The sequence below is a fragment of the Myodes glareolus genome, chromosome 6, assembly GCF_982192425.1.
Source record: "Myodes glareolus chromosome 6, mMyoGla1.1, whole genome shotgun sequence".
NCBI lineage: Eukaryota > Metazoa > Chordata > Mammalia > Rodentia > Cricetidae > Myodes > Myodes glareolus.
In genome coordinates, this window is record NC_142031.1 from 102,497,723 (window position 1) to 102,516,399 (window position 18,677).

Below are 18,677 nucleotides of genomic sequence, written 5' to 3' on the forward strand. Positions count from 1 at the left end.
AGTTTTGAAGCGTTTATACCAAAGCAAATATTCACTTTCTGCAAGTTTCAAATATTCACAACAAACTAAAGCTTATTATTTTATATAACACTATAATAGAGACATTAGTAAATTTGACTTTTAATTGATCTGAAGATTATCATTCAGCACCTACAAACTCCTATTACAAGGAAATCTAACAATAATAAGTTGTGTTTAGAAACTGTAGAAAGAGCTCAGAGAATAACAGCACTGGTTTCTCTTCCAGAGCACTCAGATGGTTTTCCCAGCACCCACATTATGGCTCCCAACCATCTATAACTCCAGTTTCATGGTATCCAATGCCCTTTCCTAGCCTCTGCAGTCATCAAGGCAATCACAAGGTGTCCATACACACAAGACATGCAAAACACTCATACACATAATATTAAAATAAGTAAATCTTTTGTTTAAAGTTCTATTTACCCACATATAAAGGTCTTACTATTGTTCAATAACTCCCAAGCAGGGCCTTCCCATTTTGATATTCACCTCAATAAAGATAATTAGTTCTTTAGTGGGCAGATGTGGTGCATGTCTTTAATCTCACTTGGGAGGCAGAGGCAGTCAGATCTCTGGGAGTTTGAGGCTAGCCTGGTCTACAGAGATAGTTCCAAGCCAGCTAGGGCTGTTACATAGAGAAACTCTGTCTCAAAAAAAATCAAAAAAAAAAGGAAAAGAAAAGAGAAAGAAAGAGAGAAAGAAAGAAGGAGGGAGAGAAAGGAAGGAAGGAAGGAAGGAAGGAAGGAAGGAGAGAGGGAGGGAGGGAGGGAGGGAGGGAAGGAAGGAAGGAAGGAAGGAAGGAAGGAAGGAAGGAAGGAAGGAAGGAAGGAAGGAAGAAAGTAAGTTCTTCTATGGTGAGGCAAAGCCATGTTCTGTTCACTTACGGGTTTTGTCATTATTTGCTAGCCCCTTATACAGGGCTCTATGACTACTTTGAGAGGTAACATGTCACTTTGGGAAAATCCACAATAACCAAAGAAGTTATTTCATGTTTCAGAAAATATATCAAACCTCCATTATATACTTAACTACCTAACCCCTTTTTCATGTACCATGGAACTATGTTTAAAGCATCATTTCAGATCCTATATATTCTAACATAAGTCCACTTCCTCCAGGATGTCTACCCAAACGATGCTAGGCTCCAAACACCATCAGTAACAGCTTTATAAACATACCTTTGAGTAGAGAACTATGAAAGCACTAAAGTACAAAATAGTATGAAAATCATCTCTCCCCTGTGCAATTTACAAGTGGGTTAGAAGAAAAGGATACAACTTAAAACAGAAACAACCCAATAATCATTTTCAAAGAAGTGCTTAAAATGTATGTTGAAATATATACTTCCATGTGATATTTCTGCACTGCTTTATATTATTTTTCATTTCTGTAAAATTTAAAACAAAAGAGACTGCCTTATAAAGACTGTAATCTTTTTAACCTTAAAGATGTACTTTTCTGCATCTATGTCTGTGTACCATGAATGTGTCTGGTGCCCATGGTGGCTAAAAGAAGGCATCAGAGCCACTGGAACTGGAGTCCCATATGGTTGGAAGTCACCATATGAGTGCTGGAAACTGAACCCAGGTCGTCTGGAAGAGAAACCAGCACTTCACTTTTAACCACTGGGTCATGCCATGCCTGATGATAATCTTCTTGATGAACATGAACTTTGAGAATAACTTTATGGTTCCTCATAGCACCAAAGGATGTTCAATGAGAAGGTACCTTCTCATGTGAAGAACACGGTTTAAAACCAAACTAAAAACCAGTACTGATCAAGATCTTAGAGCCTTTTACTCCCATATCTCTAAGGACAGAGGCAGAAAGGAACATGAGTTTGTTCCTATATAGGGGAGCTCTTTACTAAGAATATTAACTTACCAGGCTATCTCAGATTTCTTTTTCTTAGCTTTTCAAGTTTTGAACAGCACTTCTAGCTACTGAACCCAAGGCCTAACACATGCTTAAGCAAGTCCTCTGCCAGTGAGCTATATTTCTAGCCACTGCCACCTTTTATAAAATATTGAAATAAGGTTTTGCTTAGTTGCCCAGGCTAGCCTCAAACTTAAAATCCTCCCATCTCAGTCTTCTAAGCAGCAGCATGTATTAAATATCACATACAGCTCTTCCAAACAGTTCAGCATCACCCTTTACAGTCAATGGCTACACCATAAACATGTTCTCCAAATAATATTCAATTTTCAATTTACTAAATATCCTGAGACCAATAAAAAGAATCCCTAGAATATATTATCTATGAGTATTCCAAAGACACATACACAGTTTGAATATATTTGTAAGTAGAACTATGAGTTAATCAATGTCATTTACTAAAAATTTTGAGTCTAAGAATTACAGGGGACAAAATATAAAACATGAACCTTTTTACTCATACCATAATATGGGTAACAGAACATATAAGTGACAAAAAATTCATACAGTTCATACAGTATATGTGTGTTTGCATATATAATATCAAAAGAGTGAGAAACGTAAGAAGAGTTAACAGAAGGAATATGTTACCTTTATGTTTTAAATTAACAGGAACTGAGAAATCTGGGCAAAGTTCTAAGAATAGGTCTAACTCCAGGAGCATACATTAGAATGAGGGAAAACAGTGCAAAAAAAAGAGCATATTGAGGGGACAATAAGCCAACAATTTCATTTCATACATTCGATTGTGGAGACTAGTTGACAATAAAGTCAGAGAAGAGAGTGGTGCCACACATTGGCAAACTTCAAATGCTAGGCTGTGCAACAGGGAGGACCATGGAAGGCTTTTAGTAAAGCTAACAAAAGTAAAAATTAGCATGATGGGGCTAGGGAGATGGGTCAGCAGGTAAAGCACAAGCATCCATGCCAAAATCCTCAGCACACATATAAACACTAGGTTGGCATGGAGGCCTGTGGAAGAAAGTTAGGTTGTCCAAGTACTCTGAGAAACCCTGTCTCAATTTATAAGGAAATGGAGGTTGATCAAGAAGAATACCAGACATCAACTTCAGGCTTCTGGCCTCTACATATACACACTGCACTCACACATGCACAGATGCATGTGTGCACATATAGATACACTCACATACAGGAACACTATGCACATGCCCCCAAAATATAAGGATGTGATTTTACAATAGAATTAAGCAAAAACTAAAGGAGGGGCTACAAGATGGCTCATCAGATAAAAATACTTGTTGCTGAGTCTGATGACCTGAGTTCCATTCCTGGAGAAAACCAACTCCTACATGTAGTCCTCTGACCACATGTTGGTGTAGGAGGGCCTTCTGTCTATGTGTTGCTTTCGTTGGTTAATAAAGAACTACTTTGAGCCTATGGCAGGGAAGAACAGAACTAGGTGTGGGGCGGGGAGGCTAGACTATATGCTGGGATGAAAAAGAGCAGAGTGAGAGATGCCATGGATCTGCCGGAGACAGACCCTGGGAATTTTACCCAGTAAGCCACTGCCATGTGGCGATAAACAGATTAATAGAAATGGGTTAAATAAATATAAGAGTTAGCCAATAAGAAACTAGAGCTAATGCATCAAGCAGTGATTTAATTAATATAGTTTCTGTGTGGTTATTTCAGAGCTAAGCTAGCCGGGCAGCTGGAATCAAACAAGTGGGCCCTCCTCTTACAACATGTAAGCACAGGCACAATGTGCCACATATGCCATATGTACACATATGGTATACAAAACACACACAACTTCTTATTTAAGATTTAGTTTTATTTTATGTGTATGAGTGCTTTACCTGCATGTAAGTGTACTGTGTGCATGTTTGGTAATTAGTGGAGGCCAGGAAAAGGCACTGATTTTCCAGGAACAAGAGCTATAGACAGCTGTGAGCTACCATGAAGGTTCTGGGAACTAAACCTGAGTCCTCTGTAAGAGCAACCAGAGCTTTTAACTGCTGAGCCATCTCTCTGGACCTAAATAAACATTCTGAAAAATAAAGAAATAATCAAAAAAAGGAATTCACTATGGATTATAGGACCACTTTAATACTACTTTAGTAATTAAGCATGAATTAAAATTAGAGTGGGAAAGAAGGAACTAGATAAGCCCACAGAACTCAGAGAGCTTTTAGGATGTCAAATCAGACTCTAACATTGCTGAGATTCAGGTGCTAATGGGTATTTAAGAAAGCAAGGAAGCAATTCTGAATCCCAACCCAGTCACACACACACACACACACACACACACACACACACACACACACACTTATAGCCTCATCCATATTTTTGTAAATTGGGGGAGGGCCTGAGGGAGAAATCATATATAAAAGAAACCAAATAATGTAGAGCCAGGCAGTTATGCAACAAACAGAACTCAAACACCTGAAAAGGCCAAAGGCATTTGCAATCACATCTATTGCAAAATAGAAAAACTGCAAAACCAGTCATACTGCGGGCTTGAATAATGACATCAGATATATCCATTAAACTTGGCAAGAGGGTAAAAACTGGATGAATGGTGTTATTGAGGCCCCTGTCCTCAACATTAAAGGAGATGATGGATCCTTTCTGGAATTTGGTGAAATCTGTAGACCCTCTCCCAGAGAAATTATAGGCTCACAAGGTTCTACTTATAAAGTGTTTACAGACTAACATCAATCTAAAAGTATTAACCCATGAACTCCAAGTTAAGAACCTTTGCTATGTAGTAACTATTTTTATCATATATGCCATGACTTTAAATTTTTAATAGTAAATCACATGTCTATTTATTATATATACATATATACTACATAGCAAACTGATAAATTATGTGCTTTATAAAACATATACAAAATATAAATTTAAGAATCTTCAATTATAACAATCTACCAATTTTTAAACAACTACTTTACTCATTGAGTCATAAAAGCTATGTATCATTTCTAATAAATGCTATTATCAATTCCACTACTTTTTGACAGAACTACAACTAAACATTTTTTTTTTGTTTTTAATCTTGCTTTTGTACTTTTTTTAGTAATACAGCTTGAGGCTCTAGCCCTAAATTCAGTACATTTTTATAATAAATAACTATTTTGCTTGGTTTTAATGGTTAGCACAGCTGAAAAACATACTTTGCAAAGATGAATAAAAACCCAAAGAAGAACTCCATTACTGGCTTCACTGAATAAAACATGATATTCAATTGCAATTCCACTCACCATTTATGCAAAGGCTTTTTGCTGAAAATCAGCTACTGCATTTCCATATTTCCTGATGGCAATCAGTTGTTCTTACAAGCTAATCAGATGAAATTACCTTTTTATATTTTCAGCAGATGGGCTCAAAACCACTAAAACGTCTCTTTTACAAGGTTTTTACACAGGTTAGAAAACTTTGTTCATGAATTCAAGGGTTCGTGTAAAAAGTTCTTCAAATTAACACTCATCATTACCAGCAATTAACTCCAATAGGCTGGAAATGCTCCCAAACATCATCTTCAATATCCTCTCCCCACAGCACTAAACTCTATTTCCTTCCAAAAGGTAATTAGTTTTGAGTCCCTGTTAAGAAAGTGCTACTACCAAAAAGGAGCAGATTCAGTGTGCTTATTTGATGGACTGCATACCACATACAACCATGTATCACAGAAAATGTGATACAAAATCAGCAAATCGTATTTGTCTTTTTGTGGACAAAGTCATTATTAAGTTAGACAATGCTTAAATCTTTTGCCTTAAGGTAACCAGTCAATCTCTATGAACTACAGAGCTGCATGGTAACTCTCTACGGCAATTCAAAGTGGTGTCAGGAGTCTATCTACCACATAAAATAATAAATCTAAGATTCTCTTTACACAAGCTCCCTAAACTGCAAAAATCACAAAAGACTAAAAGTGAAAGAACTTGCTCACAGATCTCTAATGCTCCTCCCATTTCCCAAACAATATGCTGCAGATCTGATTTTAGAGACACTGTGCCTTACAACTGATTACACCTGGACAACTGCCTTTAAAGGTACTCCAACTACACTGAAGTCATACCTAAAAAAAAAATATCAATTTGGCAAAAGACACAAAGCACAGCACATTCTGTGAGCACAGCTGCACAGCTGTCTTTAACACCATTCTCTCAATGTACACCTGACTAAGGGCATCAACTGATCAACTGAGAACACAGAGTTGTAACAAGGTCCAGAACTCTTATTTCAAACTACATGTATTTATGTATGAGTGTATGTGTTTGTCCATGTCACATATCAAGTGGAGGTCAGACGATAATTCGGGGGAGTTAGTTCTCTTCTTCTACCGTGTGGATCCCAGGGACTGAACTCAGGTTATCAGGTTTGACAGCAAGCTTATCTACTTACTGAATCATCTCAACCACCCAAGATGGCCTCTGAGTGCACCAAGGTTCTAAAACTTAATGATATACCCTAACCCTTAAATCCTTTTTGGAACATAGTAGGGTATAAATCATGAAATATTGAGAGCTGGGGGTTTCCCACTTGTATGACCAATAAATATCACTTATACAGTCAGGTGTCTTTATACAAGGAGAGGTCATTTTTTAATTAAAAAAAAACACTACTGCACAAGTTTAAAAGTGTCAAATGAAGCTAGTGTGTTATGTAGCACAGGTCTTTAGTCCTAGCACTCAGGAGGCAGAGACATCAGAATCTCTTGAGTTCAAGCCAGCTTGGTATACAATGTTAAGTTCCAGGCCAGCCAGGACTACATAGTGAGACTCTGTCTCAAAACACTAAAATAAAAAGATAGATAGATAGATAGATAGATAGATAGATAGATAGAAAAAAGGAAAGGAAAAGAAAAGAAAAAAAGAAAAAAGACCAGTAAACTAAGGGCTGGAGAGACTTCAGATCATTGGTTAAGAACACTGAGGTGTCTTCCAGAGGAACCCTAGTTCAATTCCCAGCACCTACATAGCAGGTAAAAACTATCGGTAACTCCATTTCCAACCCCCTTCTAGCCTTTGAGTGCCCCAGGCATGCATGTTTTGGGTGACTGCACACAGATATATATGCAGGCAAAACACCCACACAAAAAAAATAAAAGAATAATATTTTTTAAAATATGAAATGATAATGCACAACCTGGAAGAATAGCTGCTGCTTTAAAAAATATATATACAATTTAAGGTAGTATGAAGATTTTATTCTAACTCCTAGTCAAAAACCACGTGATTCGTCTTTAATATACACAAAAATTAGTGAATAAGTTCCTAGCGTGATAAGCCTTACATATGGAATCATTTCAAAAAATTATGAAAATATAAAATTAGGGGAATAAAAACGTGCCAAGAAAAGATCCACATAAATTCAGAAAATTGACATTTCTCATTCTCACCCAGATCTTACTGCTCCCACTATCTCCTCCCATTGAAAGCCATTCAGCATCACAAGACTTGATGTCTACTTCCTGCTCCCACACAGGTTGACACTCTCATCTTCACACAGTTCCCTTCATTACATCCTATCAAACCCAGGCTTTTCTGCCCTTGCTTCTCTTCCATTCACTCTTTCTGAATACAATGCTCTCCTCATTCCACTCTCACAGAAATCAGGTCCGGGTTTCAGTGCTCATTCACCACCAAGTCCACCATTAAATCTGCCTTGAACTGCTCTCAAACAAGGGAACTGCTCTCTCTTCCTGGACCCTCCAGTCCACTACTGTCCTAGCAAGCTTCTCACAACACTCATCACATTTAATTACTATTACAGGTATTTGTGTTGTCTTATCACTTCTCTTAGGTCATAATCGCCTTAAGAATAGAATCTGTATCTTATCGTTTCACTTCCTTATCTTTTAACAGCACAGCACCTTGAACAATGTACTCTATAACTATAGCTTCAGTGGATAGCCAAGTAGCTACTCAGAATCAGTTACAGACTTCCTGAACCATCTAAGGTAGAAAAGGAGTATAACTGGAAATTCATAGAACAAATAACTTTTCCCTGATTTCTTTCAATCAAACTTGCCAAAGTAAAGTCAATATTATACATTACAAAAACCAAGGACATTTTATCCTTCAACTATCTGATCAAATAGTGTGATATATTTAAATATATACACAAACAATGAAATCTGTGATTGATAATAGAAATATACAAATATTTCAATCATATAGGCAAACCAAAATTTTAAGATTCATATATTAACATGGTCAGAGTGACCATTCAAAACACACCACAAACAAAAAGAATGATCAATTTGTTCCAAATGAAAGAAAATACCTTAAGGTTTATTTAAACACTATCAAAACTTAAGAGGCAGAATTTTATTACTAAGACTCCAAAATCAGGCGTTCAAAGATAAGCTTCCCTGGACAGAAGCACAAAAGAATCAACATTACTAAAGTACAAAGGTGAGACCAAAAGCACAAGAATCTTAAAGTGATACTTTCATTAAGTGCCTGCTGTCTGCAGGGTTACCAGAAAGAAATAAAGTTGCAGGAGTCTCTACAGCATCTGTACGGAACCCAAGAAAAATCCAGAAAGAGGGTTATAAAGTGTGGCAAATACTCTTGGGTAGATGCCAGTTTAAAGGTATGAATGTGACTTCTAGTTGGCTGTCCTAGGCTCAAATGCCATTCTTAGCACCCACAAGTTGTGTGATCTTACACAAGTCACTCAACTTCCCTGAACCTTATTTTCTCGTTTATAAAATGTAGTTTGTAGAGCTAGCATAATACCTGGCTTAGAGACAATACTCAATAAATATTTGCTGATTCTGAATGAGCAATACAAGAAAAGCAAGTATTCCTCTCCAAACATTTTTTTTGAAATTTTTGAGGGGAAATGGTATTAATTACTCCTGGTTAAAACTAATTTGACTCTCAATATTTGTGAAAGACTGAATCCAGAAACCTGTGGAGATACCAAAATCCATGTTCAAGTGCCATCTATAAAACGGCACAATGTTTCCATGTAACCTCTACTCTTAACCCTATTCTCTTTAAAGCACTACTAGATTACTTACAGAACCCTATACAATATTAAGGCTTTTAAATTTGATCATATTGCATTATTTAGGGAATAATGACAAGAAAAATCTGCACATAGTCATATAGAAACAGTTTTTTTATATTTTACCTCTTCACCCCCACCAGTAATGGGGAGTGGACATAGGTCTCATGTAAGCTAGACAAGCACTCTGCCACTAAGCCCTTTTGAATATTCTCTATAAATGACTGGCTGGGTCAAGAATAACAGTGGGAAAACTATATTCCTTCCTTCCTTACCTCATAGTTTACTAGAATTCCTAAAATTCTGAATCTCAGTAGCCAAAAGCTGGGGCCTGGACTTAGTCATCTCCTCTATAATATTAAGGAGGTTATTCTAAATAACCCTTAAGTATCTTCTACTCTGAATGTTATGGTTCATTCAATCTCAAGGATTTACCAGAGCAATTAAGAGGGAATGAAGGAGGTAGAGAGAGGCAGGGAAAGAAAGAATGGAGTGTATAGAACAGTCACTGAGGCTAAGGGAGTGGAAATCAACTGTAGAATAGACCAGCTTTGACACTGTTTCTGAAGATCATGAGAACATAAAAGAAAAGGAAACACAATTTAAGTAAAGAAAATGAAACATGGAAGCTAAGAAGCAAGATGCCTCTGGGTGACTATGTTTAAAATCAGGTCTTTCTACAACCCTGAACCAGACTCTGGAAGAATCTAACACTGTCTTCACTCATGCAGCATATACACAGTTATAAAGCATTTCTGCATGCTATCTACAGCAAATTTTCTGGAATGGGAAGTAAAAGACTCCATTTAAATGTCTTAGGGTTTGATAAATTTGTAGAATCTTCACTAAAAACATCAAATGACATTTAGAAAGGATTTTTTTTTCTTTCAGCAGCTATGTGTAGAATAAATTAGAGAAGCAAATGCGTGCAGGCAAATAGCTCTAAATCTGCAGATTACAGCTGTAGCGCAAAGGAAAAGTGAAATCTGACCAACAGCTCACTCGGACCCTCACAGCGACTCTTATTACTCCACATCCAATGACCAGGGACCAGATTATTAAACAAGAAAAAAAGGAGACTAGTCAAAAAAAAAAAAAGTATGAAAAAAAGAATCAGACACAGTGATGGGTTAGGTGTGGAATGTCCATTTGCCAACTAGTGTTAATGCTTTACTACATGCCAGATCATAGTTGAACAACGCTACGAAACTTAATTTTTAAAAGCACAATGATATAAATACATTTTTCCATTTTTAAATATGAAAACCTAGGGTTTAATTTAATTAAATACCTAAAGGTACATGAACTAGGAATCTGGAAGAGCCATGAGCCAACCCCGCCTCTGACTAGAGTCAAAGTTCGACTTCTAAAACAACCTTTAAAATTGTCTCAAAGTTACAAACTAATGGGTGAAAAGCTACAAACAAAAAGGATTAAAAATAAAGCAGCGTTGTTGGTGAGAAATTTTGGTGGGTAAAGGTGCTTGCTGAAAAGGCTGATGACCTGGGTTCAATCTCTGAAGCTCACATGGTAGGACAGAACTGACTCCCAAAAGTTGTCCTCTCACTTAAAACACGTTTGCCACAGCATGAATGTGACCACACACACACACACACACACACACGAAAATAAATAAATGTTTTCTAAGGCATCACTGTGGGAACATTGGCTAATCTGCCGTTAATAGGATTCTGACTCTGCTGGTGGGATTACACCTCTATTCTTGCACCTGTTTTCATCAGTCTGCTCTCTGTTCCTAGCAGCAGGACTCAAGGCCACTCAATAATATCAATACCTCTCCCTTCCTCACCGAAATATGGTATGTGGGGGCAACAGGGCAGATTATAACTAAGGTGAGCGTAACTATACTGATTAATTTCAAGTCTTCTTCCCAAACACTTTACAGAATGACCACGTCTATTTTGGTATAAGCCACTTATCATTAAATATGACGAGTACACTAAGAAAGTCTGTCACTTCAAAGACTCTCAGAAGTACTGTTCTGTGAGCTGAGCACACTGATACATCTCTATAATACCAATATTACAAGGCTGAGGCAGGAGGATTCAAAGTTTGAAACCAGTCTGGGCAACTCAGCACAAATGCTTCAGTCAAGATAAGAAAGAATTGGGGGCTCAGCCGAGTGGAAGATGGCTTGCCTAGCATTGAGAAATCCTGGGTTCACCACTTCTTATCACAAAATAAATAAGAAAGTAAATAAAAACACTCTGCCATGGGTGGGTTCAGGGAGGAAACGGAGATGTCATCTCCTTTACTCGCACTAGCAGAACAAGATTTACACACTGACATCAGTGTTTAATAATGGCTTCCTGTATTATGCTATATGTCCAGTGATAGCATAATTATTTCTTTGCTCTGTAATAACTCAAATACCACACACTCACAAACCATTTCCAAAACTATACGAGGTTATGGAGGAAAAAGCTGTATATCCTTAAATTAAGTAACTAATAATAGTACCCCAGCTGGCATGAGGCCAGTTTATGACCCAACACCATATAATAAGAAATAGGCACACAGTCTTAACTAAAAATGTCTCAACATCACTTCCAAGGGTAAGAAAAATATCAGAGATCACAAGACCTATCCTCAATTGTCAGTGAGAAAAGAGTGACTGATTGGTTAACGTGACAGAAGCAATAAAGAACTCCATTCCTATGGTCTAGTCTATATGAATGAGGAGCATTATAAAAGTAGAGACAATTCTGTACAGTTCTGTAACCCAGACCCGGTACAGGACTCTCTGATCGCATGCCCATCTCAGTAGCTAGCGTTTGCAGGGAATGTAGAAAAGCACCCACCACAAGGACTGTGGACCTCTGCCAGAAAAGTGATAGCTGGTCCCTGAGAATGACTGTGGTTATCAATGCGAAGACAATAATAAGCATCCTAGGGATCTAGTCTATCCATGCTTAGAGATTCTACTGAGTCTTATGTGCTCAGGCAGACCTTCACTCGTCCTGAAACCTAAGACGGCCACAGCTTAAGCTCTGTAAAACACGCAACACAACATCCAGCAACTGGGCTCCTTAAAAATTCCGGGGCAAACGGAAACAAGTACAGAGGCAGGGTTGCCCCAAGAAAAGGCGTGTGAAACTGATGACAGCTGAACAAGGAGAGCTAAATGTCCTTGACAAACTATTAGAACTGCAACCCGGAATACAATCTGACTGGAGAAAGAATTTTTCCAGGGATGTCCAATATCGTCTCTCCCCACTCTGCCTTTCAGCACCTCTCCAGCACCCTCAGCACTCACTCAACATTTAGTCCTGTGAAGATGGCTCACAGGATTAGCAGGATCAGGAGGACATCAGAGAACATTCCATCCTGGGAACAGCATAGTTAAGTTATTTAGACTTGTTTACCATCCTTCCCTATAGAATTAGAAGCATGAAATTTTGCCAGCATTTTCACAGTATACACCAGTCAGCGCCATAGCAACCTAATTCTCTGCCTACCAAAAGATCAACACATCCGCAGAAAACGGGAAATTCAGCGAAAATACAGAATAGCCCTGGACTCCTGAAGCAGTCAACCAAATGTCTTCATCTTTACATCTCACCTACTTCATGGTGCCCCACAGCTTCCTGGCATAAGCAAGTTCTTGGGATTATACAAACTGCTGTTTCTGTTTCCAGCCCAGATTTCTAGAAATGAAATCTTAGAATTGAGGGAGAAATGAAAACAAATGTTGGCAGAAAGGAGGAGAAAAATGCATTGTCTATATAATCCCAGTTTAAGTGAACAATCATCATTAGTTCCACAGAGCTTTTCTTTTTTCTTTCAGTAAAACCGCTTACCCAAAATTGTAGCTCTAAAAACATTCCTTTGGCTTAAACCACACATAAAAAAGCAATTTTATAGACATAGCCCTATAAATTTTCTCAGAAATAAGGAAAAGATTAACTGTAAATTATGTAAAAATTCAAGCTTAGCATCTATAAACCAAAGTTCAGTGTGGATTAAATACGTGTAACAGATTAACGTAAAATGTCTGCAAAAATCAAACCAAATACCGATGCTTACAAGTTACGGGCCCCTCTCTCTCCTCTCCAAACTCCTGAAGTCTGAATAAGAAATGGAGAGAAAACCTTGCCAACTTCGGGTCACAGAAGCAACACGGACCTTTCTGCAAAGCATGGGAGGTGAAGGAGAAGCGCTTCCACTTTGCCTACTTTACGACAAATTACTCGAGAATGCCCATTTATGAAACTGAATCAAATCCCACAGCTACCTTTAACCCAAAACTATTTCTAGCTTGAGAGCCAAAGACCCAAGCAAATACGCAAATCCTTTCTTTTCACCTTATTCCCAACGTGAAGAAATCCGACCCCTTCCTACTACATCATAGCTTCGGTGAAGCTGGAGCAGAGGCCCCTTTGGCCAACTTTTTTTTTTCTCCAAGACTAACCTCCAACCAATTCCAGTAGAGGAAGCAAACCTCAAACAAATTTAACCCTTGAATTCCACTCCTAGGATTCTACAATATAACTTAGGCTTCACTGCAGCCCTGTCTTGCACAGACATTAAACGATTCTTCATGGTTGAAGTGGAAGCATCACGCCTCACAAATCATCACCAGAGAGTTCTCTTGTCAGTCACACTAGGAGCTGGGGTTGCGATTCACCCACGAACTCCTTACCGGCCAACATCATCCTTCACAAGAAAAACTTAATGTTTCAAAAGACAAAAGGGGGGGGGGTGTCACCTTTTCCACAAGGACACCTGCCTCGCCTCTAGAGTGTCTCTAAAAGGAACGACGACAGCCGAGCCAGAGAGGTTAACAGATAACTCCCCAGCTTAAAGTTTTCCTCCCTATCAAACTCTTTGGCCACAGTACCTCGGCTAGTCACACACGGGTGTATTGTCAATCCCTCTGCCTCCCTCTATCATCGTCAGACTAGAGGGTGTCTGGCCCATAGGAATGACTGATTTTAAAAAATGCATATACAAATAAAATAAAAACGAGTCACCGCAGAGGAGTGGTAAGGGCTGGGGACCCTGGTGTCCAGTTTCTCTGAGTCTCCTCCAAGCGACTATGGAGAGCTTAAGTTCCATCACTGACCACTAGCCAGATCTACCCCCAATCGTTTGGCTAACGTGTGTTCGTTCCCCTTCTAGGTCCTTTCAGCAGAACCCTGCAAGGGGACCAAATCCCAGCCTCAAGAAGAAAATTTCCTTTATCCGCCCATTCCTACCTCGGAAGCCCTAGTTCCAGGGGGAGAAAGGCAAGTGCAGCCGCGCTAGGCAAAGGGGCCGTCGAAAGCCGCACGCACAGAAAGGCATGCCTAGGTCGCCCCCATTTCTCTGTCCCGGGGCGAACAAGACTCAAAGAGGCTGACGGGCTGGCCAAGGTCACCGTGCTTGCTGGTCGGGGCCGAGGGGCGCCCGCGCCTACTTCCGGCTCCCCCTTTCGGCGGCGGCTCGGGGCGCCCGCTCCCCACCCGGCCCGCGGCCGCGCGCCCTCCGCGGATGCTCGCACTCCGCTAACTAGGGCAACTGGAGTGCGCCGCAGGGACGGCGCTCTGCAGCGCGTCGCCCGCCCGCCCGCCCGGGAGCAGCCCCCAGCTGGTGCCGTGACAGCTGCGACCTCCGCCCCCTGCAGCCGCGCCAGGCCAGCAGGGGAACTCGGGAAAAAGTGGCAGCAGGAGATGGGTCCCAGAGAAAGGAGAGCCCGGGCGGAGGGCGCCAGCTGCTCCCCGCCCCCTAGGGCCGCCACGGCCGCGCGGCTCGTGACAGCTGCACCCACCGCGAGGCTCCCGCCGCCGCCGCCACTGCCACTCACCTGCCTCCGCCGCCGCCGCCTCAGGGCCGTGCTCCCTGGCGCCGCGCTCGCTCGCGACTGTGGCGGACTCTGCCGCTCCTCCGGACGGGCACCCGTCCCCGGGGCCCAGGCGGCCCGCCCGCCGCCGCAGCGGCTCTCCGGCCCCCTCCTCCGGAGCAGGAGTCCCCCCCCCCCACTTCAGGGGGGGATGCAGAACCACCCCGGCGCAGGCTGTGCCTGAGGGAACGGCGGCGAACTGCAACCGAGGCGCTTGAGGCCGCGCTCTAACCGACGGACGACAGGACGAGGTGAATCGCGTCAGTCTCCCGCTCGCCCGGCCTGAAGAACAGGCATTTCAGCCGCTCTCCGCGGCCGCCATGTTCTCCTCCTCCACGGCCGCCGCCGCCGCCGCCACCGCCCCCCGCTCGCGGCCCCGCCCCCCGGGCCCCGCCCGCCGCGCCCCGCCCTCGCGCCCCGCCCCACCCACTTGAGGCCCCGCCCTCGCCCCTGCCCCCTCTACGGGCTGGGCCGGGCCCCGAGCCCTGCTGCCCTCCGGCTCCGACGGCGCGCCCGGGGCAGCGCGACCCCGCTGGCCCCGCTCAACGTGGAGCTGCCCCGCGCCCTCTACCGGCTGCAGGCGCACCGGGGCCGGTGTCCTAAGGAAGTGTGAGAAAGGAGGCCCGAACTCTTCCCGCAGGGACCCTCCCCTCGGGGCGGTCCTCTGCCCGCTGCCTGGAAGCCTCGAACCCCAGGGTGCCTCCAGGCGGGCCGCGGGACCTGCAGCCTCCCGCTGTTCTTTATCGTTTCGGGAAGGTTGGGGGAGCCACCAGGGGCCCTGTGGATCGGGAAGAGTCTGACCTGGGCCTGTCTCCACTCGTGGGTTGTAATACTTTGAGTGAGAGATATCCCTCCGGCCTCGGGTTTTTTGTTTGTTTGTTTGTTTGTTTTTCTGTAAAATTGAGAGGTGGTTTGCTTAGATGATTTCTTAGATTATTAGACAAGGGAAAAGAAAGATTTTTTTCATATGAAAAGATCTGACTGACACTGTCTGGCTCTGCTGTTCCCAGAATTGACTAAAATGCCTGTCTGTCATCCACAAATCTTTCCTCTCGAGGGGACCCACATCTTTCTTCTTTTCTACCTCCCTATTTTACTCTACAATGGAAGTGCTACATTCAAAAGTAGTGTACCTTGCCACCAGAGGAATCAAGCAGTCACAGAACAGGTCCTTGAGCCTATCCCAAGCCTGGCAATCAATGTAACACTTCTCTCTCCCAGGCAGCGGAAGTGCTGCATGAAAGGGGCGCTAGCCTGCCCTTTCCAGCGTTCTTGTCCTCATCTAGCGGTCTTTACCTACTAAGCTACTGTATTCTGCTGTTCCTCATCCTGCATTTGACGCCTCAAAGTAGTCTGTGTAAAGCCTTAAGTCCTCGTCCCTTCTCCTGACTCAAACCTGACAGTGTTTAAACACACCTGCCTCCCTGGCACCTCTCTGAGACAGCCTGTGATGGCTTTCATAAAGCAGGTACCGCCATCCAACTACTGTTCAGTGCCATACGCTGCCTTCATCTTCCTGTACTGGTCATGCTCATAAAGCAACCCCTAGACCACACTCTGCCTTCATTTATACAGTCATTCTTCTATGTATGCATTCGGTTGATTCTTAACAAAGACAAGCATATTTGACTAGCTCTTGCCCTCACCTCTAGCCACCTGCACAATCCATATTCTCAGTAGTTGCTGAAATGCCTGAAGATCTCCATCAGTTTCGTCTCCTTCTTTGGGGTCCGTTTCCTGGTCTAGTACAATTCAGACTGTGCAAAGTGCCTTGTCCTGGCCTCTGATGCTTACCAACGAGCCAAGTGTATGCAATACCCCTGTCCCCGCTGTACTCCAGTAACTGCCGGCAGGCAGATGCTGTGAATAGATCAGCCTTCTCTTTTATTCTTCTGGTTGCTTCTAGCCGCTCCTTTTTCTACCCTCCCCTCCTCCTGTCTTGCTCATCTTCCTTCTTTCCAGCTCTTCTCTGAGCTTTGGTCCTCTAGCACTTTTCTTGTCTTCTCCTGTGTGTGTGGTGGGGGCATGTATTGTTCATGTGGGTGTGTGCACGTGTGTGTCAACGCCTGGGATGTTTCTCTAGAGTGCTGCTTCACCTCAGATTTTTTTTTATTTTAAATTACATTGTGTGTGTGTGTGTGTGTGTGTGTGTGTGTGTGTGTAGCTAGGACTCATGCATATGCATGTGGAGGCCAGGTGACAACTTGCTGGAGCTGGTTCTCTCCCTTCCACCACGTTTGTTTGCCCCAGAGATCAAACTGAGATCCATCAGGTTTGGTTGACAGCAAGCTCTTGTAGGTCCACCTAATATTTTGAGGATATTTCTCATTGAACCTGGAACTTACCAGTTGGCTAGACTGGCTCCCCATGGAGTTCTGAAAACCAACCAGTTTGTGCCTCCAACCTTCAATCCTGACACAATGGGATTAAAGGCACGCGCCACAACCTCCCCCTCCCCCATCCCCCCATCCCACCCCGGGCTATGTGTTAGGCATTTTATCCATCTTCCCAACCCCTTGCTGTTCCTTTTGTTTTGGTTTGTTTTAAGAAATAGGGTTTCTCTGTATAGCCCTGGCTATCCTGGAACTTGATCTGTAGATCAGGTTGGCCTCAAACTCGCAGAGATTCACCTGCTCTGCTATAACCACACCCAGGTAGCTGTCCCCCCCCCCTTTTTTTTAATTTTACACAATGGCATAAAGTGTTGCAAATCTCAGTGTCTTCAATTTTTAAATTGTTTTTCCTTCCCCTTCTCTCATGTAAGTTGATTTGGTTGTTTGTGTCTCAGGCTGGAGCAAAGACTCAGTGGGTAAGAGCATTGGTTGCTCTCCCAAAGGACCCAGGTTCAATTCTCAGCACCCATGTTGTAGCTCACAGCTGTCTATAACTGCATTCCCAGGGTATCTGACACCCTCTTCTGGCCTCTTTGGGCACTGGGCATAAATGTGGTACACAGACATAGATGCAGGCAAAACACCTGCATATTTTAATTTACTTTATTAATTTACTTTAAAATATATTTTTTAAGTCATTTTCAGGCTACTCAGCATTGAGATTTTGTTTTGTTTTACAGTTATTTTCTTGTTTATTTAGACATTACTTTGCTACATAGCACAGACTGGTCTCAAAGTCTGACTCCTCCGGCCTCTACCTCACAAGTTCTGGAAATACAAGTGTATGCCACCTTATCCAGCAAGTACTGAGATTTTGCTGAATTATGAATGTAACTGAAGTGATATTTATATTGCTATAGTTATACATGGGTGCTAAAGACAAATCTTCTTCCGGTGTAAAATCACTAAGCAAGCCCTCTGACTTGGCCCCTTCGTCATCACTTGCTAACAGTTATGTCATGCTCCTGTCTTTTATGAATGTTTGCTTTTCTCTTGTCCGAATCGGCTTCTCTCTGGCTCCATCTGCTCTCACCAAGGGAGCTTACTTCCAAAATAAAGAGGACTGGAGAGATGGTTGAATAGGTAAGAACATTGCCCCTTCCTCAAAAAAACTAAACTAAACTAAATTAAACAAACAAACAAACAAAACTGTGTGCCTTTAGCTTCGGTACTGGGGAACAGAGACCAGCAGATCTCGGGAGCTTGCTGACTGATCAATCTAACCAAAACGGTGAGCTTCTGGATCTCTGAGAGACCTGTCTCAAGGCAGTAAGACAGTTATAGAGGAAAACACCTGACTCTTGTTCTGGCCTCCACACTGCACACACAGGCATGCCTGCATGCTTAAGTCTACGTGTACACCACACACAAAAGTAAACAAATGGAAAATGGTGAGCCAAAATTATAGTGAATACCTTTCCACATATTTTGCATACTTAAGTATATTTACACATATAAATGCTGTATATCTATTCAATTTTGTTGTGGTGATTTTG

At 42.1% G+C, this 18,677-nt stretch overlaps 1 protein-coding gene across 6 annotated transcripts in view; it reads right to left on the reverse strand.

Annotated features, from left to right (window-relative positions):
• The window catches only part of Ncoa1 (nuclear receptor coactivator 1), a 205,946-nt gene extending 191,054 nt beyond the window's left edge, over window positions 1-14,892 (reverse strand). For 5 of the 6 annotated variants that reach the window (XM_087907441.1, XM_087907440.1, XM_087907438.1 and 2 more), the window contains exon 1: window positions 14,753-14,892. The gene's annotated coding sequence lies outside the window, so the exon portion shown is untranslated. The remainder of the gene's footprint in view (window positions 1-14,752) is intronic. The other variant, XM_087907439.1, reaches the window with a different exon arrangement.
• Between the last annotated feature and the right edge of the window lie 3,785 nt (window positions 14,893-18,677).